This window comes from Periplaneta americana, chromosome 15 (genome assembly GCF_040183065.1).
Source record: "Periplaneta americana isolate PAMFEO1 chromosome 15, P.americana_PAMFEO1_priV1, whole genome shotgun sequence".
NCBI lineage: Eukaryota > Metazoa > Arthropoda > Insecta > Blattodea > Blattidae > Periplaneta > Periplaneta americana.
The window spans coordinates 100,130,525-100,155,896 of record NC_091131.1 but is presented as its reverse complement, the minus strand read 5'-3'; the positions used below and the strand labels follow the sequence as shown (position 1 = coordinate 100,155,896).

General features: G+C 35.1%; 1 protein-coding gene across 3 annotated transcripts in view; it reads left to right on the top strand.

Moving 5' to 3' along the window:
- The first annotated feature begins 11,305 nt into the window (after window positions 1-11,305).
- ATPCL (ATP-citrate synthase) overlaps window positions 11,306-25,372 on the top strand; it is a 161,551-nt gene continuing 147,484 nt past the window's right edge. For 2 of the 3 annotated variants that reach the window (XM_069847886.1, XM_069847881.1), the window contains exon 1: window positions 11,306-11,447. The gene's annotated coding sequence lies outside the window, so the exon portion shown is untranslated. The remainder of the gene's footprint in view (window positions 11,448-25,372) is intronic. The other variant, XM_069847885.1, reaches the window with a different exon arrangement.

The following is a 25,372-nucleotide window of genomic DNA, read 5'->3' as shown; positions in this document are numbered from 1 at the left end:
GAAATTTCGCTCAGTGTCCATTCTTTATAATCCCAATTCGCTGATTGCTTCACAAGGAAGAGTCGTTGATTTAATGTGTACTGCATTTTCACGTTGACACAAAATGTCGAAAACAGCTGCCAACAGTAGGAATAAAACATAAACATCTGCGCATCTAGTGACAAGGAATCGAAACTCAAGAACATTCTGCTTAATTTGGTGCTAAAATTGGGTCAGTGCTGCTAACAATAGGAATAAAACATAAACATCTGCGCATCTAGTGACAAGGAATCGAAACTCCAGAACATTCTGCTTAATTTGGTGCTAAAATTGGGTCATTGAATGAATTTCCAACGGAATAATTAAAGAAAGTCAGTTCTATACAAATCACTCTGTAGTTCCTTAAAACTGTAAATATTATAATAACTCCGAACCAAGAGGATAAACGTTTCACGCAATTACAGAGATTGAATCCCTTGTCATTTTTTCTCAAGATTAAAATGTAAATGCATACAATCTAATCACTGTGCTCATGAAGTTGAATCCTTTAACATATCCTAAAGTCGGAATTATTTCAATTGTATTAATGTAAATGTAATTGTAGATAATACTGAATAACTGTCTGTTAGATCCGAAGCTCTTCAGTAAACTGTGGTTATTTACTGTTGTACACTGACCTGCACAAAGCAAATACTTGACACAATTTAGAGAAATTGTATGTAATTGTCCATTTAACCAAAGTTTAACACTTTCGAATATTTTGTTCGTTGGGGAAAATGCAGTCATGTTTTGTGAGAGAATGATACATTAGAGGGTAGTTTATATGGTTTTCCTTACATGATTCTTCCCTAGGCCTGGAAAATTTTGTGCCATAAGTTGTGCCATAAAGTTTATTGCGGCATTCCTGTATTCTTAGAATAAGGTTATCAGATGTCCCTGTATCCTGGGGACAGTTCCCGAATTTTGTTTTCTGTCCCCAGAATGCCCCCGAATTAAATAATTTTTCTCACATATCCTCATATTTTCATTGTTCAGTATTAGTATGATTTAACGATCATTGCATATTATTGTGATAAATTTTGTTAATGTAACTTAGCTGCTTTTTCATGATGACATAATCAAAACTGAAGATGAGGATGTAACTGCTATTGAATCTTTCATTTATATCGAAGTTATTAAAAAAACAACTCCAGAAAAGAAGATAATTTATTCCACCATCAATTAAGTGTTGATTGTCCCAGTGCCTGTGTTATTCATTCGCAAAAATCTATGAAATATATTTATATTGCTGAGATCTCCTCTAGAAAGAGAAAAATGTGAAGAGATATTCCATAATTTTTCTTCAAATGTAGATGGGCTTGATCTGGGTGAAGATAATTAATTGATGAAATTTCTTGCTTGTAAAAATGTGTGACTTTAGAGAAAATGGCAAAGTGGAATGAAGAAAATACTTTTCTTTGCTCAAAATGGAATAAAATTTATAATTTTTTTCCTGAGAAAATGATCTCCTGTGTACAGCTACAGACGTGGAACTATCTCTGTGTCCTGGAAGTAATGCTTCAGTGGAGAGAGTTTCTTCGGTGAACATGATGTGACATCTTAAAAATCCAGAATGAGTTTAGAAAATGTTCATGTCATGCTTGCTATCTTAACTAACTTCAACATGACCTGTCAGGAATTTTCTGAAAAAAAAAAAATTGGGATCTAGAGAAGACCTTAAAAAATTCAGTCTTCTGAAAAAAAAAAAATAGAATGAGTATCAGTATTTTAAATCTTTAAATTGTGCTAAAAGAATATAAGAGAATGGCAATTTAACAGAAATGTTAAAAGTATTTTTACATGTCCCCGAAAATAGTAAAAAAATCTGGTAACCTTGTCTTAGAACCACTTGATAGTATTTTTCTTTAATCAAATGGATTTCGAGGCATTTCTTTCGGTTTTAAAATCAGTTTTGAACAGTAAAAATGCTGTTAAGTCCTTAAGATGCTGCACAAGCTGTTGCATTGGTGGTAGATGAGCACAGCATGCATTATGTTGCACGATTGTTGGGAACTATGGCTTCCACGATTTCCAAAACTGTTGCATATAGAGAGAAACTGGATCATACTTAAGGAGACAGGATCAGACCCAAGAAGAGTTAGGGATGTTCAGTGCTACTGTTTCTTTGCAACTGTCACACCATTGCCATTGAAGTTAGAAATCAACTCAGCAGGTTCGAGGGATCAATATCAGCGAGAGAACTGTCCAAAGGAGGTTGAAAGACGCCAATCTTCGCTCCAGAAGACATGCCACAGAGCCAGAACTCACCTGATAGCATCACACATGAGGGTTGGACAGTGCAACAATGGAAGCAAATATTGTGCACGAATGAGGCGTGATTTTGCTTTCTGTCTCCAGATGACAGAGAAAGAGATGGAGAACTGGGGAGAAGTAATTCCTCCTATATATTTTTCATCCATTATCACATTTCAGGATAATTCAGATGGTGTGGTTGAGAATAAGCCTGACGGCAAGGCTGGAATCGGTCTTTATGGAGCATGGGACCCTTGTAGTACATTGAAATCCTTTTTGCTCCATTTATTGATGATTGTCTCGTGCTAATGTATGATAACGTATGCCTGCAAGTAGCCTGATATATGCAACAGTACCGGTACCTGGATGAGATGGAGATTCGTGTCATGATATGGCCTTCTAGAAGCCCAGATTTGAAGTCTATTGGAAAACTATTTCACAAATTGGAAAAGAAGGGCGCCAGCATTATTCAAATATTCTATTGGACCTGAGGGGAAGTTCTCCAAGAAGATCGGAATCCGAGGAGATTGTAGCATTAATCAGGAGCTTGTTTGAGAAGTTGGAACACATGATTAATGCAAGAGGTGATAGAAAGCTTTTCTGATGATGAAAACTTTAAACTATTAAATTATAGATAACTCTTCATGAAACTCACATAAATGTAAAACAAATTGAATTTTTTTTTTTTAATTTTAAATATTCTGTTCTTTGTGCTGGTCAGTGTATTAAAATACTCTGCATTTACAAACCTCGATGTGTCTTTGTAATTAAAAACGAATCAGATCTAAACATTTTAATTTAAGTTAATTGCCATATTAAACGAATTTCTATAAATTGCTGTTTGATTTTATCTCCGTCCCTGATCACAATCACATACAGGCATATAAATTACATACAGACATCACTGAGGAAATAGTCAATACCTGCTGATGTACTTCAAAACATGAACTTCCGTAAAGTGTAGAAATTAGTTTTTTTTTTTTTTTACAGTCATCTTAATTGTGTATATAACATTATACAAAGTGTATTTACCTTCTAATTTGACTAAAAGTGAACAGAGTGCTGTAATATTTCATAGGAATTGATTCGTAATGTGGAAGGAACTTTTTGTTTTTAGCATTTCTTTTACTGAAAAAAAATTGTACCATGATTTCGTTCGAGCTAAACCATTTCATAACATTTTATTTTGTGGCATTTTCTATTTCATTTATATTATTTTTAATTTGCAAAACTTATCCTCCAAAAATAACGTCATTATGCTTTAAGCTCTTTGGAAAAAATAGTACTAAATGCTGATTTGCTCTAGATTCTCTCTCAAGATTTTCTCGTTTTGTAAACAAAAATTAACTCATAAAGTACATTATACTTATCTTTCAGAAATCTATACTTCAGAGCAGTAACAATTGAAGACCTCCCTCAAAGAACGTTGTATATCATATGCAAAAGCTGTTGATATACAACCTTCTTTGAGGGAGGTCTTCAATTATTACATACCAATATTGTTATATTGCTTAAATCGAAAATGTCCTGAGGATAAATTTTTTCAGATTTTAAGTGAATACGAAAATAATTAGACGCAAAATTAATGTAATAATGATTGTTCTACAGATAAGTGAGTAATTTAGTCGTGAAAGCACTTGTGTAATTTGTCTTTAGAATTGTGCACGTACCTTAAGATACAGGTAGCAGATTGGACTTGAATGAATTGAAATAGAACTGTTAGTTTTAAAAATGCTGTCTGTTTTTCATGAATGTGACGTAGTTCCAAAATATTTTGGACAGAATGTGTTAATCTTCATAATACTTACACATTTCGTTCGATACACATTTATATGTAATATATATAGCTGGCTAATTGTTACAAGGGTGTATGTAGTAATATTTCTGATATAGACATAGAACCTTGTAATATTGTGCCAGATATATTGTGTAGAACATACTCCTTATAATAAGAATTATGTGCAATGTACAATTTATACTTTATTAAATATTACTCTTCTAAAAATTTGGTCTATTTTGTAGAGATTTTATGGTAGAGAGTGAAAACACTATGGAACATCCACTTGGACTCAGAATAACAGTAGTTTCTTAAAAGTGGTGATGGATGAGGATTAATGGAACTGTCTTCAAGAGAATTACCACTGTGAATAAGTTGTGTGATTACACTAAAAGGTACAGGCATACTCTACATTATTTCAGTTAAATACAGTATAAGATAGTATCGTACAGCAATCTTCAGCCTGTTGTATCGACCTGACAGAACTTTAAAAACATTGCAACAAATGTGTCTCAAGTATATTAAAATTACTTCCTCATATCATTGCCTAGTTTTATTTTACTTGTAGATTGCCACAGTGCAAAACGTCTATTCTAAATTATTTTTTTTTACCAAGGGTTTCGATAAATAGAAGCAGCCGATGTAGCCTTCTTACATTAACTGTGAAAGGATGTATTTAATAGACTATGGAGACCATGTTGTTTCATTTCCCTTGTGTGAGAATCAGTTAACATATTTCTGATTTATTGTAGGGTATACTTGTACTGGATGTGTAAATAATTGACATTAGAGGTCTTTCGTGTCAGAGAAATACTGCATTTTAAGCCTAATAAATTACGAGATGTAATGTACGCAGTGTTCACGAAGTCTTGTTCCTATTTTGGACATTGCTTAACTCTCTGCAAGCTGACTGAAATGCACATGCTGTAAGCTAAGTTGGGTACAACATTATTTTCTTTGAATTGTATTTTAATTTCATTTTAGCGCATGTGCAATATTAAACTGCATAAAACTACCTACTAATGACAGCACGTCTGTCTGGCAAATATCTGGCAAGAGGTAGAATTCTGTCTTGGCATGCTGAGAGCTATACAAGTTGCACATCAGGAACTTAAACATTTGGCGCTAAGTAATAATTGGATAAAAACTGTATTTTTTTATTCCATATTTAGTTTTAATGCAATTAATCATTAGAATAGGAACAAGTCTTTATGGACACGCAGTAGTTAGCATTTTTAAAAATTTATTAACGACTGTGTAATTCAATATTAATTGATTGTATACTAAATTTTTAATGTGTATTAATTTGTGTCATTTTAGTTTTTATGTTTATAAATAAGGATGATGATGGATTTGTAAGATTGGATGTAAATTATGAGCAATACATATTTCAGTTTCGATGTGTGGTTGTTATTTTTAAATACAACAGGAAATTATATATTTTAAGTCTTCCGAGTTAGCTCTGTGGTAGTGTAGTGTATCTACCTCCAGACTAGCCATCACAGGTTCGATTCCTGGTGGAATCAGAAATTTTCATGTAAAATTTCTACCTCAGGATTAGGAGAGATGGCAGTACACAATTTCTAATCACTAGATTATGCACCAATATGCCTGGGTTAAATCTCAAATATCTCCGCAGTGCATATGAAGAGAAGACATATGTCACTATTGATAGTGATTTGTCCATCGGACGGGGATATTAAGCCTGGCGGCCCCCTTGGTGCTATTCAATAGGAGTAGGCTACGTGCCGGCACCAGGTTTCCCCTTCTCCCTTCTTCATCTTCACTCATTCCATACACTATACTTATATGAATACTTACATATACACTCACCCTAGTACACAACATCACTCTCCACAGATACTACACATGTACAACATGACCCACCGAAGGGTGTGCAACTAGAAAATGGGTCACAGTCCTGCCATCTATCTACATCATGCGAAACCCAAATCACTTAAAGTGAAGTGGGTATGCATTAGATAATACATTATATATACTGGGTGTTCAGTTCAAAATGTGTCATGGCTCACATATGCCGTCATGTGGTTAGTCGATGAGCCTAGAGAATTCAATCTTCCTACACTTCCACAGAGGTGTATTACCTATATGCCAGAGAAGTTGCCTAGCAAGTACGGCGTTTCATTCTGAAGAGTTCTTACCGATATGTATGGTAACGCCGGGTAGTGGCAGGAATGTGAACTATTTGGAAACATGTACTGAGGTGATTTTTTTTTTCTTACTGTTGGGATATGGGGAGAGGGTTAAGACGATTACTTACGTATTTGTTGACATTAACTTCGACGGTCAACATGGACACGGAGCATTTGATTTGTATTGTGGAATGTTGCCGTACGCAATCGATGATAACAAATACCCTGCGACGACTTGCCCGCGCAAAACACAGTTCGAAAGAGGTTATGGTAGCACACAGACCGTACAGACTGCCATCTGTTGCTACGACATTCAAGTTATACCGTTCACGTTCTCAAGTTCAGATTGAACGCCTTGATTAATAGGCAACTTCTCTGACATAAAAGATGAAACTCGCTTCAAATCGCTGACTCACAACAGTGACATCATGACACACTTTGAAATGAACATCCAGTACTTTACAATTAATTTTGTTTAAGATTTCGATAAGTTATATTGAATAAATATATACATTCTGTGCACAAAGTCCGTATACGCATTACAAGGTATACAGTTTCATTAAATTAAATTACATTACCTACATTAAATTCAAGTTGACGTGTCATGTTTGTGCTGATGAGGTTGGCACTATTGCTGTCCTTTGTTGACGCTCTGAAAATTGCAATGCATGACAGCAGATTGTTGAAGGAATGGCTGACACAAGTGAATACACGATTGAGAGATGTTTGGTGGCCGCTGTGTGGGTCCATGAACGTCAAGTTAATGACAAGTCAATGAAAAACGTCATGAACGATTTCGTTGCGCGGTTTGAGAAGGCAACACTGACAAGGAAGACTTTGTTGCTTTGGGAAAAGACAGCTTTCACAACAGGCAGTGTTTGCGACACTCAGAGAAGTGGAAAGCCATCCACAAGGCTTGAGCGTTGTGCAGATCTGGCGCAATCTGTCTAACAATCTCCAGTCAAATCCACACAGAAACTTGTTGCTGAGTTGGGAATACCAGAATCAACCATGCAGAAACACATGAAATTGGACCTGAAATTGAAGTGTTGGTATCCATTGTATGTTAATGAAATATCAGATGGTGATTTGAAGAGACGTGTGGATGCTTGTGGTCGAATGCTGCAACAGTTTCCAACAATGGCTCAGCAGGCAAAGGTAATGTTTTCTGACGAATGTGTGATTTATCGCAGCGCCCACTGATGAAATGGAAAATGCAGTGAATGCAGCTTTCCAGACAGTGACCCCAAGAATGTTGGTTAACATGAACAAGAGAATAGTCCACACCTGTGGAGTAACGGTTAGCACGTCTGGCCGCGAAACCAGATGGCCTGGGTTCAATTCCCGGTCAGGGCAAGTTATCTGGTTGAGGTTTTTTCTGGGGTTTTCCCTCAACCCAATTTGAGCAAATGCTGGGTAACTTTCGGTGGTGGACCCCGGACTCATTTCACCGGCATTATTACCTTCATCTCATTCAGATGCTAAATAACCTAAGATGTTGATAAAGCGTCGTAAAATAATCTACTAAAAAAAAAAACAAGAGAATATGGCAGCACATTCGACTATGCAGAGACCATGGAGGGACACATACGGATGTTTTGAATTCCTGAGAGGTGTGTTGCACCTTTTGTAATGTGTAATGTGACTTTGTGGTCACACTGTATAATTTTATTGTCAGTCAAAAACTTATCATTACCATTAAATATATAAATACGATAAAGACGTAAATATTTTTCAATGAACAGTTTCGCCTTATTTGGCATCATCAGCTTTTTGTGTTCAAGCAGTATCTAATACATTAACGATGATTACATGTGGTTGCGTGTCAATATCTGGACATATTAAATGATTGTGTTACACCAAGTGGATATTGACATTCATAATATTAAATAATGGAGCCATGAGTTTCATTCACGTATAATCGAGTCAATGTGGCTTTAATTATGCATAAATTATAATTGAATATAAATTTAAAATTAATTGCGATGAAAGTAAAATATTAAGAATATGAATGAAGCGTATGTTACATTATAGTTATATAATATGATAAAGTTGTTAATTGTTATTATATCAAATTTATACAATCATTTGTAGTAGTTTTCAGCTTGATACATATTATCAACATATGAACTATTATTTGAAATTTAAATCTAAATATGTCGAGTAGGACACAATATCCACACCTACAAGTTCTGCACAATATCAGTATGTAAAGCTGTGGTATGAAAACTACGACAAATGATTGTATAAATTAGATGTAACAACAATTGAGACACTGGATGCAATAACAGCTTAACTCTACTTAAGTCGTTATTCTGGCAATGGTATTTTCATAATCTTCCATGTCTTCTCTATCGACTGTAAAAGTAGTATTTCATTTCGTTATCCCTAAATGGTAGGAGAATTGATTATGTGAAGTGCTGTGCTAAGTCAAAAGGTTCAAAATTCGCAGTACAAAAATATGTTACACTCATGTTTTATGCATCAGGATCTTTGGCAATATCATGTACAGTATTTACACGTTTACATAGAGAGATAGAAATAATTAAAAGAGTAAGCAATGGAAGGGAAGTAGTCGGCATCTTGAATTCCGTACTAGGGAGCAGGAACATCATTAACATGACAAAGAGGTTGATGTGTAAGTCACTACTGGAAAGTGTGATGCTGTACGGGGCAGAGACTGCAGTTGAAATGGACTTCTGGAGAAGATCAGCTAGGAAATTACGGCTAGAAAAGATCAGGAGCACCGAGATAATTATGGAAGTTGAAGAGGGTACAATTGAAAAAAGAAGATTGAAGTGGTATGCCATTTATGCAGAATGGATGAGACAGTATTTGTAAGATGGTGTATGAATGGAAGTTGGAGAGAAGAAGAAGAAGAAGAAGAGGACGCCTGTAGATTTCCTAACAAAAAAATATACAGCAATATGAGGAATATTGGGGGTCACAGAAGATGATGCTCAAGATAGAGATTGATGGAGGGAATTAATAAATGAAAGGAAAGAGTGTACAGTGGCTGTAATATCATCTTGTTCTGGCGGAAGAAGAACCTCTGTGGTGAGGAATATTCTCAATAAAAAACAAAATAATGCGTCTGGTATATGTCAAACTGAAGACACAATAATTGAAAGTATGTTACGATAATCCTGAATGTAAGTATGGTAAATATATTATACTGCAGGACTAGTTGAAACAATATATAAGATGTTTAAATAGCCTTTATTATTGTTGTTGTTTAGTCAACTGTCCGAAGACAGGTCTGAACCAAGAAGGCACCACTTATGAGGCAACTAGGCCAGGAAATAATGGGGTATAGTGGCCATAGCCTATATTAATAAATTAATCTCTTTATGGTAAAGCTATGTGTCTTTTAGATACAATAATAATAATAATAATAATAATAATAATAGTAATAATAATAACAATAATAATAATAATAACACGTAATTGTGTGCTGCAAACTTATTTTGCATTTGCTACTCATGTTTTTGTAATTAACTAGTATGGATCCATGCCAACTACTGACATATAAAAATGTCACACCACTACCAAAGGGTTAATGCTACCAGAACACAGTGAAGAGAATAGTTCTATATTTTTTGACAAGAGATTATGATGCGGAGCATGCACATGCTACTCTGTTGACTTCACCCCTGTTACTTGCTTCATTCCCTCTGTCTCTCTGACTCCGCTCAGGAAGTTCAAGAAAATCAAATTCTGTGACAGCAGTAAATGCTTAAGAAATAAAAGACGAACTTAATGACATTGCTTAAATGAAACAAACGCATTACTCTTTGCTACATTAGTGGTTGTTACTTATTCTAAATAAAAGTAGACTATATTTTCTTTTGTTAATTGAAATTTATTAAAATTTCCTTATCAATAATATTGTTTGTGTTCATTTGTTCGTATTTACATGATGTTAATAGCAAATGCATGTAAATCATTCAGCATATAAATAGGATAAAAAGTTGAAACTAGATTTACGTGTGGAAACTGGAAATGTACTGTAAAGTGGGGTAAACTTGACCATAAAACAAAAAAATTAAATTAAACCATATGAGCCCTATTTGTTACAGGTAGTTAAAATAATAAAATAAAAGAATACTTGAGAAATGGAGATAAATAATGAAAGTTAAAGAAATTGTTCAGTGCATCTGATATCATTGGTTAAATCTATTTTGTTATGGTCAAGGTTACTCCAGTTTATGATATTGTAGAAAATACATACTCGTAGTTCATTTATGAGGAAATAGGGAGGGAGTGAGCCACGCGATGTACCCTGTAAGGTTTTCCCTAAAACATCTTGGCCCCAAGCAGAAACTAAATTGATGCTCCTTCAGATCCAGAGCTGCGCTTGGATAATAGGAGCGTTTGTCTGCTGGTTTGGAACTCCTATCAGGCGTGGGTTTGAGTCCCCTTCGTGATTTGGTCTTTTCTGAGATTTTCGTCAACCATATGGCGAATGTTAGGTACCTGTAATCAGTAATTACATCATTCTTTGCCGTAGCTCATCAAATATCATCTTGCTATTATCATATGCCATCGACACATTTAATCTAGCCAATTGATAATGTAATTACATTTTTGATATGTTATTTAGCGTGATGGCGAGATAAGACCACAGTCTAGTATATGCAGTCACGAAGCTCAATAGTAGTAAATATGCATCCACAGATAGTTGCTAACCACTAGGATCGCTACTATCGCCTCATCATAGACAATGCGAAATAGTACCGGCACTGTCTATTGTTCTTAGTACCCTCAACAACTCTAGCTTCGTGACTATATACAAGACTGTGATAACACCGAGGATTCGTCATGAGTTTACCTCACATTCGACTTACAGTTGGAAAAAAAATACATCACCCCAAGCGGTAATCGAATGCACATTCGAACGTACCTCTGGATCAGCAGGCAAACATGCGTATCGTCTAAGCTACGCGGATGGCTTTGTCTTTTTAATAATAGACTAAAAAATAATACATGGTAAGAACATTGAAAGTCTCATGCGTCAGAACCATTCATAATAACATAAACATGGCTGAACCTGACCGTCAACACCGAGCATGACACTAATACCCATGACAAAATGGCTACACAGATCGGCAAGTTTTAATTTCCGGTTCGTTGTGGTATAGCGCGTGTGAGAAACATACGAGAAATATTTTATTCTTCAGTATATTTTAGCAATTGTATTGTGAAAATTAGAGCTGTTGAAAGTCCAGGTGACGTTTTATAAGAATGTAAGTACTTATTTCATGCATTTTAATGTTATAGAACCTAAATATTTTCGTGGTTATTGACATTTTAACCCTCACCTCATAAAACATTGTACGGTCATGAACCGTGTGTCATACTGCAGAAATGTTGACGTTGATGAGATTTCAAGATTCCAATTTGTGTTACAATGGTATAAAATATTCAAATAAATTTTAGCATAGTAACTCTTCATACAGAATTCATTGAGTATATACAGTAGGCTACATTATCTTATTTCGTCAGTATTGCATGTTGAAAAACGCCGAAATATTTGTTGTGATAATTGAGGTTATCTTTTAACATTTTGGGAATTGGGTTGCAAGTTGAAATGTTTGTCTTCAGTGAGTATAAGGATTGGATTTGTCCATAGCAGGTGATTACGTCCTTCTATAATAAACTGAGCAATATTGACACATTTCAGGATAGAACCACACTCTTGAGAGAAATAAATACCGATATTGTATTGTATTGTATTTATTAACATTCCATGGTATTCATACATGCTTACAGCTAGAATATGGAACAAGTCAAAAAACTTAATACTATTATAAAACCTTAATTTATAGTCACAGTCTAGATGAAATATATACAGACGAGATTTACAATATTTTCTTCTAGTATAACACATAGTTTTAGTATCAATTTCATGAAGTGTTATTGAATGTCATGTATTCACCTACAGAATAGAAGGCGTGAGAAATTAGGTACTTCTTTAATTTGGCCCTAAATAATTTTATGTTTTGAGTTTCATTTTTTATATCGATAGGAAGGCTATTAAAAATTTTTACTGCCATATAACGCACTCCTTTTTGATAGCACGATAGACTTGCCGATGGAGTATGAAAGTCATTTTTTTTGACGTGTATTTATGCTATGAACTGTTGAATTAGTTACAAAGTTTTCACGATTACATACGAGGAAGATTATTAATGAAAAGATATACTGACAAGCCATGGGCATTATTTGTAGTTTTTTTTAAATAGTCGTACAAGATTCCCTAGATTTCGCACCTACTATTATTCTAATTACTCTTTTTTGTAATAGAAATATATTGTTACTATCTGTGGAATTTCTCCAGAATATTATTCCAAAACTCATTCCTGAGTGGAAGTATGCAAAGTATATTGTTTTTAAGGTATTGATATTTACATTCTTTTGCATAGATCTAATAGCAAAACAAGCTGAATTTAGTTTGGGGGTAATTTCTTTAACATGATTTTTCCAATTTAACACATTATCGATTTTTAAGCCAAGAAATTTGGTTGTTGTTGTTTCTAATAGGGATCTATTATTAATTATTGCGCTAGAAATTTGCGACGTTGAATTTGGACATGATTTAAATTTAATTATATTAGTTTTGTTACAATTTAATACTAATTTATTGACTGAGAACCAGTCACATATTTTGAAGAGAATTTCCTCTGTTGAAGATTGGAATGTGTTGGAGTTATTGGCTGTAATTACTATACCTACTTGTGTCATCTGCAAATAATATGGGATGACCTACATCTTTTATTAGGGGGGCAAGATCATTTATAGACACTAGAAAAAGTAGGGGACCTAATATTGATCCTTGAGGAATTCCATTATTAATAGTTCTCCATGTCGTTGCAGATTTCATAGTTGTATTGATTTCAACTTTCTGTTTCCTATCTATGAGATATGAGTGAAACCATTGGTGTGCAACACCTTTAATTCCATAATAATCTAATTTATCTAGCAGCATTTTATGATTTATGCAGTCAAATGCTTTGGATAAATCACAGAAAATCCCTCCAACTTGTAATTTTTTATTAACTGCCTCCAGAATTTTGTCAGTTAAATTAAATGTTGCATTTTCTGTGCCTTTATTTTTCCTAAATCCAAATTGTTCTGGGACTAAAATGTTGTATCTTTCTAGATGATGTTATAATCTTTCATACATTACTTTTTCAAAGATTTTGGAGAAGACTGGTAGAAGTGATATGGGTCTGTAATTTTCTGGAGACGTTGTTTCTCCCTTTCTGAAGATAGGAATAACCACTGAATATTTTAATCTCTCGGGAAATATACCATTGAACATTGAATAACTTAGTTACATAAATAACTTAATGGCCCAGCTATAATATGTGAACTCGCTTTTAGTATTTTACTTGTTATTTCATCATACCCTGAGGAGTTTTTGACTTTAGATTTTTAATAATTGTAATTATTTCTTGTTTGCTTGTTGGAAATATTTGAATATTTGGGAATTTTGTCGGAAAATATTGTGTTAAAGAATCTAAACTGTTAGTAACATTATCTTTGGGGGATGTTGAGGTTATCAGTTATTGTAAGAAAATATTTGTTAAATATGTTTGCAATTTCATTTGGGTCTAACGTTTTTGTATTGTTAGATATAAGGGTATAGTTTGTTACTTTACTTTTTGATCGTTCACTTTCTTTTTTAATTATGTTCCAAGTTGTTTTGATTTTATTATCAGAGTTTTGTATTGTTGTATTATAGTGTAATTCTTTAGCTTTTTGAATTACTTTGTGTAATATTTTTGAATAATTTTTATAGTGTTGTTTTAAGTTTGTATCATTACTGTCGGTTTAATGTTCCTTGGAATTTAGGCCTGTGGATACACTATGCATTCGAAATAATGCATCTGCATTTAATGTTTCTTACTGGGTTTATGTTGGATTTGGAATTTAAATTCTGAAAGTCTTGGCCATAACTTATTCATAGAATTCTTAGTGCGGGATTCTGGTGAATGATCAGCGAACTAACGTTTTTCGTATTCATAAACCAGTGTTAGCAACATGATATGATATGATATGATATGAATCCTGTACAAGTAATCACTCGATAACCGGGGCTAGTTTAGCATGCTCGTAGCGCAGGCTAGCGAAATGTCTATGCATAACATCCTAGAGTCTATGTGAGGAGTTTTGAACTCTGCTCTTTTAGACTCATTAACGAACATAATGCTACGTGATCTGCTATGGCTACAAATTCGTGACATTATAACATTATAAATGCTTTGTTACTCATACTAAAGTCAATAATTATTTTTCCTGTGGTAGAGTAATTTCGCTAAGCATATTTAACACTCTGTATGCGTAGGCAATTGTATGTTCCTAACTTCCTATTATCTGCGATAGGACTGCTCCTATTGCTTCAAAACTTCAAAACAGATGTGCTACATAAAGCTTACTTTAACATTTCAAATGCTCTTTATTGCAACTTTTCCCAAATAAACAAAACAAAATACGTATTTTAGACCGGCTAATAATCCATTCATTAGCTTTTGAAAAGTGCTTGGTGCTCTGACCAAATCAAATGCCATATGGTTATATACATAGGTTCGTTCGTTCATTCGTTTCCATGGAGAACAAAAAGCTGCTTTTTTCCCTTATCTTTTTCATTAATCTCCACTTACCAAAATCCATTGAACAAGCAAATCTTACTAAAGTACATCGGTAATAAAGCACTGACCAAACTTTAAAAAAATTACGACAATGTTTAAAAGTGGATAAAAATTTTCATGATTTTATATTTCGAAAATCTGTGCAAAACCTTATCTGATCATTTCCTTCTAGCATGTTGTCGAGCATGCCTTTTACAAACTCTTTATATCTGTGCAGTAAGCGGTAGGGGTTCTTTCTGATGGAATGGACATCTACGTGGATTCAGTGCTTAACCTGTCTAGTGTATTCTAATGTGTTGTCTCTAGGGTCCTGTAATACATCTTTGAACTCGTGCAAAACTTCTTTGATGTGTCCACCCCCCCCCCCCTTTTACATCCTGTAGCTCTTGTACAGTTGTTGGAAATTGAATCCAATTAAATGCTTTTAATTTCAAGGCATCTGCAACTTCCCAGAAGTTAGAATTTGCTTTATAAAAGAAAACTACAAGGATACCTGGTATAGGTACATAGAAGGACATCATGTAAAAAGATTTTCCAAAATTTGGAAGTCTTTACTGTACATTGCGAGTATATCCTTTCCCTGATAATGTTTTAAATTAAAAACCAAGGTATATTTAATACTATTCAAAACATTTATAATTTTAATGCAAGACACAAATCAGATCTCCAGCTATCTTCTGTTAGTCTAAGCTGTTATAAAAGAGTTCACTTTTAATGCGTTACAGTCTTCAATGCACTGCCTAATTATCTTAAAGCTTTGAAAAGCCATAAGAAAAAGTTGAGAACAGAATTAACCAAATTTCTACATACACATATCTTCTACACAACTGATGAATTGTTTATTTATTATTATTTATTTCATGTGACAGGATTTATGCTTGTAAATTGAATTAATCTGCTGTCTATGTATTGCATATTTTTGTATAAATCAACTGATGAAACATCTTGCTATGCATTCTATAACTTTGTAGAGCCACCGATGTAACTTAGTTGGCAGACTTGCTAGCCTGCTGATCAGGAGCTGCACTCGCACTTGGGTTAGATTCCCACCTGGTTGGGGTTTTCCCGAGATTTTCCCAACCATGAGGCAAATACCAGGTAATCTATGGCTAATCCTCGGCTTCACTTCATTTCATCAAAAAATTGTTTCATATCTTAAAGCTTTAATGCTAACATAAGACCTATGGAATACAGTAAATGAAATGAAAAGTGACACAGACCTTGGGAAACACCCATAGCTTTTGGAACGCCCATTTGAAAACTTGGATCACCAACATATCATAAGAAAATTCTCATTTTCATTTTCGAGAGCTCTTCCTGTTTTCCCATTTGAATCTTGCAATAAATGCTGCGCTAGCCACTGTACGTTTTCCTTCTTAAATTTGTACAAATCTTTATAACCAAGTTTACAAGTTTCTCTGCCAGGGTTATACAACAATGATATAGGCTACATCACCATTATGATTTTTTAACTTCACTCATCCACTTTGAGTCTACCTACGAGGTGACTCAAAAATTGGTAGTATAAACTCAATTTTATGAGTGAGCAGTAACATTTATTAATATGAAATAGTGATATGTCATTCATCTGTTACGTCATGTGGAGTTGTTACTCAAGGATCTAAAGTCAGTGCCAGTCTGAGTGAGAGAGAAGTATGTTTATTAATTATTAATACACATATTGTCGAGTGATGAGTAACAACTCAAAATTGAGGAGTTATATGTCCAAGGGGCATATACCTCTATAAGCCCTTTTTAGGTATAATTCATTTTCTTGCTCCCCATAATCATGTTACCCATCTTGCAAAATTTTGTTTCAATATCTCTAATACAGCGATCAATTGTTTATCTGCATGTCATGATACACGAGATAAACTTTGTAAAGAACACATCAGTCGTTAAAAGTATTTCTTTAAGTCGTGCAGCTACACACAGAACAAGTGACATTCATCTTAACCGTGAAAATGTTCAAAATTCAGTCTTATCAAAGAATGCCATTTTCTCCACATGATGGGATTGCAGTACATTCCCCATATTCTGAGTCTTATGAACCATTGTCCTTCACAAAAAGATGTTCAACCATTCCATTAGATATAAGTTTACCATCAATTTCCATTGTACAACTTAATACTGCCAAGAAAAATGATATTCAGAGTCTCTTAAAATACCTCACTGAAGAGGAGGTGGCTTGGCTTGAAGAAATACACACCAAAGCAAAAAAATAAAATATGGCAGTAGGAGGAAGAGAGCAAAGTGATTAAAATAATGAAGACTGTTGAGATGAAAAATGGCAAGCATGAAAAGTTTGTGTATCATTTGTTAAACTGTCATCAAAATTATTGTAGATTCCACATCAGTCTATTGGAAAATATAAATTATTAATTTATTTTGAATTATCTTTACTTTGTATGACTATATTGTTATTACAAGTAACTTAAAACAGCTATTTGAATTTAGTTCTGGTATATTAAATTACCGTTCATTCATATACACAAGGACACCGTCTTAGATAAATTTGATATTCTCCACAATAGATGCATCCTAGTGAGGCAAGCAAGTTATAATTTTTGATTGCTGACATAAAATTAATAAATATGGTAAATTGTAATCCGTCTATATAAAAATTATTAAATACGTATATAAATGCATGGAAATTTTCCAAATAAGAATAATTGCCTTATTACAACATTAACATTCCACAATGACATTTTAACATAAACCTGCCTCCCCAAACTTATGTCTTGCGCCACCTCTGGCCCCCCCAGATTAAAAATCCTGGCACTGTCCTGTATTTGACCAACATTAATAGAAAAATGAAATGATTTTGTGGAATGGAAATTACACTGATGTCATTCGACTTCGATTGCCATGGAAATGCTTACGTCATATCCGTGAAGAAAGGAAATTCGCATTCTTTTTTCTTACTTCATCACTCCAAGTCTACAGATTCTTTAAGTGTTGTTCCCGTTTCTGTGAGGACTGAATTGCAGTATTCTTTGTTATTGTGATCATTCATCATGTCAAATATGTTATGACAATACACAAGCGGCACACCCTGTCGAGGAGGGAGGATGCAAGCCTTTGTTTTATTTTCCTAAATATCTCTTTGCCACGAGGTTTGAGATAATGAAATTATGTTTTCTGATTTCGAGTAAGAATTTTGCCACACCTTGAAACTATTGGGAACAGTGGTAGGTGTAGCATGTCTTTGACCTAATCTGATATAAAATTATACATGGACACTATCACATTCAAATATTGCGTTCATGTCGTGATTGCAAAGAGAATTGCCTTTCGATATTGCGTCAGACATTCATGAAGTACTGTTCGATAAACTGAAGGTATAAAGTTCTGTATTCAAAGACTTTAGACCCAAATGTACATGATGAAATAATTGTTGTTGAAAAGTGAAACCAGAACATTTAAATATGCCGTATTGTGGTGGTCTACCATAACTATGAATTGTAAAGTTGGCTGTCAAATAAATATTAATATCAATAAAAAAAATATGCCGTATAATATTACAAACACTTAAATTATGTGAAAATGAATTACACAATGGAACTGGGTTTATTCTTGTTGTGTAATCACAATTTTCGTAAAAATTATTAAAGGTGATGGAATAGAAATACAATAATATTACTCTCGAGAACTGCATCCTTTGATTTGTGTCGTCCTCAACGTATGTCAGGATTATGAAACTCTCAGTCGGGGGCACTGGTGTCGGTGACATCCCGTCTGCTTGTCTCTACTGTTAAGGTTTATAACATTAGAATTCATGCGTTCTGTTCTGAACAACCTTGACCGAATTAATAGTGAACACTCGTGTGGTTATTGAACTCTGTTCACCTCTCAGTCCGTGCTCTTGTCCTCGAGGCTTTGACGTTGTGGGTCTATTGTTTAAATGACCAAAGAGAATGACCAACACGAATTACTTATTATTGCTGCAGGCACAGCTGGCAAGCTAGTGACAACGGACTGGATGGTTTCTGTCAGGAAGCTTTTTCGCTTCTGAAATACCACCTCCACTCTTCTATTATGTTAGATGGCAGCATTGATAACAGTGTTAATAAATACGAGCTACAAACTTGACTCATTTAGACCTTCAAAGAATAAATCCTAGGAAATTTCTGGTGGTCGAAGTTGATGTGAATCAGATTTACTCTTCCTTCTTTTACGCTACAATCGTTAATGGACTTTCCACTTCGCATAATTTTTCGTCATCCGTCCCTGTTTTGTGCTGCATTCCTCCAGTTCCGACATCACATTTCTTCTGTCTTATACCTGATTCACATGGGGATAGTTTACAGGAGTCAAGTGCTTGAAGAATCTAAACTTGAGACCATATTTGTGATCACACGGAGACACTAAACTTGAAACCATGTTCCACACGTAAAAAACGCTCGCTGAATGTTGCATGCTTGGAAGTACATTGTTTTTAAGTTTTTTTTTTTTTTTTTTGCGAACCACTTCTACATTAACGTTATGGACACCTTTTAAAATATAAGTTTCGTAACAAGTTTCTGAAACAATTCCGTCTTGTTTAATTTCAGTTTTTATTATTATTATTGAAGTATTTCTCGTGCTATATGAGTATAGGCTATATTCTACTGAAGTTCGTACATCTCATGCAATTCTAAAACTGTTACAATAAGGTGTATAACTTACATACCGTATATTTTTTTAATTTATTTATTATATTATGAGTTAGGCTATGGAAAAGTACATAGGCTAGATGCCCATCAAAGCACCTTTTTCACATAAATATACATGAACAAATAATTATTAACTTTCTTTCTTGTCATTGAACGTATGGAAACCAAAAATTCATCTCAATAATCTAAGTACTTGGGATCTGGAATGGACAAGGTATTTTGAATATCTTACAATATAGGAACCAAAGGAATTTATTCTGTATCAACTCGATAGAATGAACGTTGTTTTTGCAACGAGGATTCAAAATTATTGTAGTATATACATTTCATTTGCTTCTAACCAGAGATGGCCTAACCTAAAAACAGGTGGTTGCTTGAATAATTTAGAATTCCACAGTGCTTGGGAGAAGTGACATAAGTCAGTTTCCACAAACCTTTTTTGATAATTTATTGACAACTTACGGAACATCTGCTCGCTTGGAAAAAGAGACATAAGTATTTCTCCCATTACAATAATTCATACAGAAAAAAATCAAATCGACATAAACCAGTGTGAGTTGTCAATAAATTATCAAAAAAGTTCGTGAAAACTGACTTATGTCACTTTTCCCAAGCACTGCAGAATTACAAATCCAAGTGATTTGTAAGCAGAATTAGTAATTTTCAAAATGTGGGGTTTGAAAGTTAAATTCATCTTAAATGCGATACCTAAATTAATTGGCTATTAATTTAAACAGTTACACACTATCCACAATATCTGCTTGCAGGTTGCTACTTGCTACAAGTTAGCATTCACACGAGAAAAGTGGTGGAGTCAAGTTGATCACGTGACGGGAAAGTGGACACAAAAATTGACGAGTCGTCAACTCAAATTCTGCTTGACCGCCAAGTCACAACTTGACTGTCTCGACCATTTCATACGGGGAAAGTCGAAGGAAAGTCGAGTTGCTTCAAGCACTTGACTCCTGTAAACTATCCCCGTGTGAATTGGCCTTTATTCTCTATACCAGATATGGACATTCGTTTTCATTTGTACCACATGCATTCAATGTTTTCAATCGTGTACATTGTTATGAAGATTGGGTAACGTCTAGGCGCTCTTGACTTTGGGTGAAGTAACTGATCGGCAAACATCGATTGCAGCACTTAAAAAGGAACCTAAAATACGTAATGAATCAGTGTTGTATACACAGTGTCCAAAAATTCGATGTACAGTGTGAATCCTGGATGAAAATAGAGGTTAAATGTGAGGGACAAAATTTCATCCGTAGAATTAATTGCACATTGTGGCAACACTGTATTTTGCAAATAAATTTCACTCCTATGATCGTAGCTGAAGTTACACGTACACTGCATTAAAACTAAATTGTTATGAATCAAACCACCTCCCTCGTTTATTTAATATTTTAAAATTGTAATTAGACATTATTTCTTTGTTGTATCATGTTACTTCCTAACTTCGTAATAAATTATTGTTTATCCATTTCTTGTAATTTTATTGCTTTTTATTTACAGTGAGAAACACAGTAAACATTACGAATACAGTAGACTAGCCTACTAAGAATTTTATGTTGTTCAGTGATAGCCAGTTGTGCAATTAGAAATTCTTCAGACGATTGTTTTTTTGTTTTTTTTTCTTTTTTTTTTTAGATTTGTGCTTCAGTGAAGACTTTGTTGCAAATTTATTTGCATTCGTCAAGTCTTCAGTGATAGAAAGAGACTTCTTCTTTCACACTTCTGGCATCTGATTTATTGAATAAAATGCGGTATTGTTTCAAAATATTAACAAATAATTAAGTTTGAAACTGCACTCTTTCCTCTTCTATGATCGAAACAAAAGTACATTTACAAACTGAATGTGGCGAAGACGTCCCTTTGAAAGTTCTAGACTTAACAATGAGAACTTACAGAGCTGATGTCTAGGCGATAAAATGTCAGGGTCAAGAGTGAGTTATGTCCAGGAGAAATTATTTATTAATAGACTATGAAATGCGGACTAATCACTCTCTCGACACTTTAAGATCACTCGCTCAACTGCCCGATGAAACTCACTATCAAATAGTTTTATTAATACCTCCCATTATCACCTTTTCACCTAGACACTAGGTAACTATAGCAGTTGATAAAGAGTTGTAAAATGGCCAGTAAAAGACATCGGAGAATACCATGATTGGATTCGATTATCTGCTTTCCACTATCGTGTCACTCTTGTATTAAGATTGGCAGAATTATTGGCTTTGATGGAAAGGTTTGAAGCCATCACCCTTCTGATTTTACATCATTATATGCATTACCAGAGCGGGTTCATAATACTAACTTAATATAAATTGCTAAACGTATCTTTTGTTGAACCTTCTGCGCAGCAATGAGGGATCGTTGCTCGCCGCTTGGGGTCTAAAAGCGACGGCACACCGCGTAAAATCATTAGGTATATTAGCAGTCATTTTAATGCAATTTCTTTTTGCTCTCTCATGTGAAATTTTCTGTATTACGCTTCGGTTCCTCCATTTTTATTTTGATCGTGTAAGCTTCCCCAGCTACTACTGACCTAGGAAAGTATATTACAGCAGATTGTCTTAATTTACGCACCGTATCTGGACTCGCGTTGCGGAATAAGCACTAATTCATGTCCTCATGGGGGAAGAAATGTTCTCATGAAATTTGGGCTAGCTAGTGTATCGGACCGGTGCTCACTCAGAATCGTGATGAATTTGGGGAGCTGCAGGAGTTGACGAAGTCCGGTTCTACAAGCCAGCTGTAACGACTGAGGAGATCGTGCTAACCGAAAATACGCCCGTGTTTTTGGATGATCGTTCACCTCAGCTGAGTCGTGTGGATGTGAGGCCAGCAGTCGGCTGGTCGGCCTTTGTTCTCTGTAAGCTCTCGCGCCCATAATTATTTATGAAATTGCATTTCTGAATTACCCTTTCATATTAAACGTAACAGACTATTGAAGCGATTAGACAAAATTCACATGAAGACCGAAAGAGTCACTTAAAAAAAAAGATAACATATTAAAGCGAATTCCACGTTAAGAAAAAGCTTTGAGCATATGAGGCTATTCCATCAAATGACCAGTTGTCATAGAAACTTCTATCTACCATATAGCTTCTACAATGTACAAGGCAAGGCCCATAAAACCAATGCTTTTTTTCCTTAACGTGGAATGCTATATAGGTTCATGCATTAGTTCGTAGGGTTTTGTTCTTCATCACAACACTGCGTTGTTAGTAAATTATTTATTTTTTGTTATTTGTCATTTGTTGGAGTGTTGTGCTTGCAAATGAGTCTTGAATTTTGCGGATTTGAAGAAAGTTTGTGCTATTTATGGGCTAAAGAAGATGGATTATCAAGTGGAAAAATACGAACACTTCATTATACAGAGTGGACTGCTCGAATGTACATAATTTCAATTGTATGTGACTGGTAAACGGTTGAAGATAGAAACCTACAGCAACGTTTATATGAAAGGAAAACTCAAGTTTCGATATGCACTTCACCATATCTACGTGAGCTCCAGCTGTCACTGTGAAGATATCGAGGCGATGAACGATTTCTTGCCAAGCACGTTGGAGCATGTCTTCTGGAATGCTTTCAATAGCCTTTATGATGTGCTCCCGAAGATCACGAAGGTCTCTGACTGGGGTGACGTACACTTTATCTTTGACGTAGCCCCAGAGAAAGAAATCGAGCGGTGTTAAATCCGGAGATCTTGGGGGCCAACCTGATACATGGAACGTGGCTTCGTCCTAGGAGAAAATCTTGAACATAAAATCAGGATCAGCGCCGAGACGGTCTAGCATTGTATTGGCGAATTCCACTCGTTTGGGTTTATCATCCGGCTCCAGACGTTGCATTAACTGCACTTCGTATGCGTACAGTTTGAGACGTTTGCAGACAGTTCGTTGCAATGTAGATTTTAGTACTTGAGGTTCCCGCGAAGCTCTTCTTAATGACCTCCGCGGGCTTCGCTCATACGCGGCTTGAACATTTTCAACCATTTCGTTTGATGTTGTACGACCACCACCATGCTTCTTCAACACCGATCCTGTAGCTAAAAATGTATCGTGTCACTTCTTAATGCTTTTAGCAGTTGGAGCATGTAACGGTCGTCGTCGCCCTCGGCTGCCAGCTCCGAAATATGGAAAGTATCTCGAGGATGCACGTCGATGTCAATAATTAATTACGTACACTGATTAATTTGGGCGCCAGCCTCCTCGAGATTACTTCGGTAGAGGATGAGGTTCCCAGGTCAGCTGCAAAACGGTCGGGACATGGGGTTTGGGAGACGTGCTCGTAGGTTGAAATGATGTAGGCGCACACCAGAAGTTGTTGGTAAGAACTATGAAAACGTTTATTATTATTAAGTGTTCGTTTCAGATTAGCAGAAATGCGCGTCCAAGTGTGTAATATCTCGCTCTCACTTCCCACAAGTTGGTATACTAATTTCTGAGTTCACGTAATTATATATTTTGTACTATAAAACACCAGTAATATAACGGACAGTTGATAACGTGATGAGAGGAAAGAATTCAGACTTATAATAATAATGCAACACACGACTTCTTACTACACCCACTAAAAAAATTCTAAGTCCGTAAATTGTTATACTTCCGAGTTAGGTTTGCCGAGAATGTGTGGAGTGCAACTTCTCCGAACACTGTCTATCTGCCTTCTGTCTATCTGCCAAATCTATCCCCTACTTTCAACCACCAAACATAGAATTTCGCCCTCCTATCTATATATCACGTGTCTCTATTAAGAATCCTGATTGGCCATGATTACACTTACGTCACTTAAGACGCGTTCTTCAAAAATTGTTCGTTAACTAGAACATCCCCCTACTTCCGGCGTCCTGACAATTCTCTGACATATACCAGATCATCTCTATTGGAACCTGGCTTGGCGTCATCTTACTGACCACCCGCAGGCAAAGTCCATACATTCCCTCATCAGTCAACTCCACGCCTGGACACATGTTTCCTGTCCGCCTAGCTTCCTTTCGGTCTTCCTGTCCACCTGCTACTTCCGTCTCAGATTTTGAAACTAACTTACACGTCCATGCTTCTTACTATCCATATGAGAATATTAACACGAAATACTAATCTAATGAAAATCTCCTTATCCTATACGAGGAACCGTCTCAAATGCCCTCTCATAACAAAGAATATTCCCAAGGGAATATTTGTTGTTATGAGACGCCCCAAAATAATACCTTCGCTACTAGTCTCCGGTGTCCCCTAATTAGTCACACTTGGATACACCTTTTGCTATGCTTATAAACAATGTACAAATTTACACTTACAATTATTACATATTTACAACTATTCACATGTATGAATCTATATACACACCTCACGCCTGCTTACATCTCACACGCCAGTTTAACTGACTTCTACCTGACATATATACAGCATCCAATCGTAACATTCAGGACACATCCGAATACAATGGCGCTCTCTCACTCACATTCATGATCGGTTCCTTGATACATACTTATACTTATAACATAGAAATAAGAATTATGAACCACAAAAAAAAATACACTAAACAATACACAATACATTTTAAAATACCAATTAACCCTTTATATCATACTTCATACATTATCTGAAACCTTGAAAACACATTTACGTCCATAAAACCGAAATAAATTATTAACCAGAATCAAAATTATACTAAACGATACACAATACTTCTGAAATACTAACTGCCTCTATTTATCATATCTCATACATGAGCTGCAACCTTGAATACACATCTCGAATAACGTCCCCTCAATATAGAGGACAACTTTATGTCTCGAACTAAAAATGAGGGTCTGGCACTTAATATTGATTCTAAAAAATGGATACATATTCA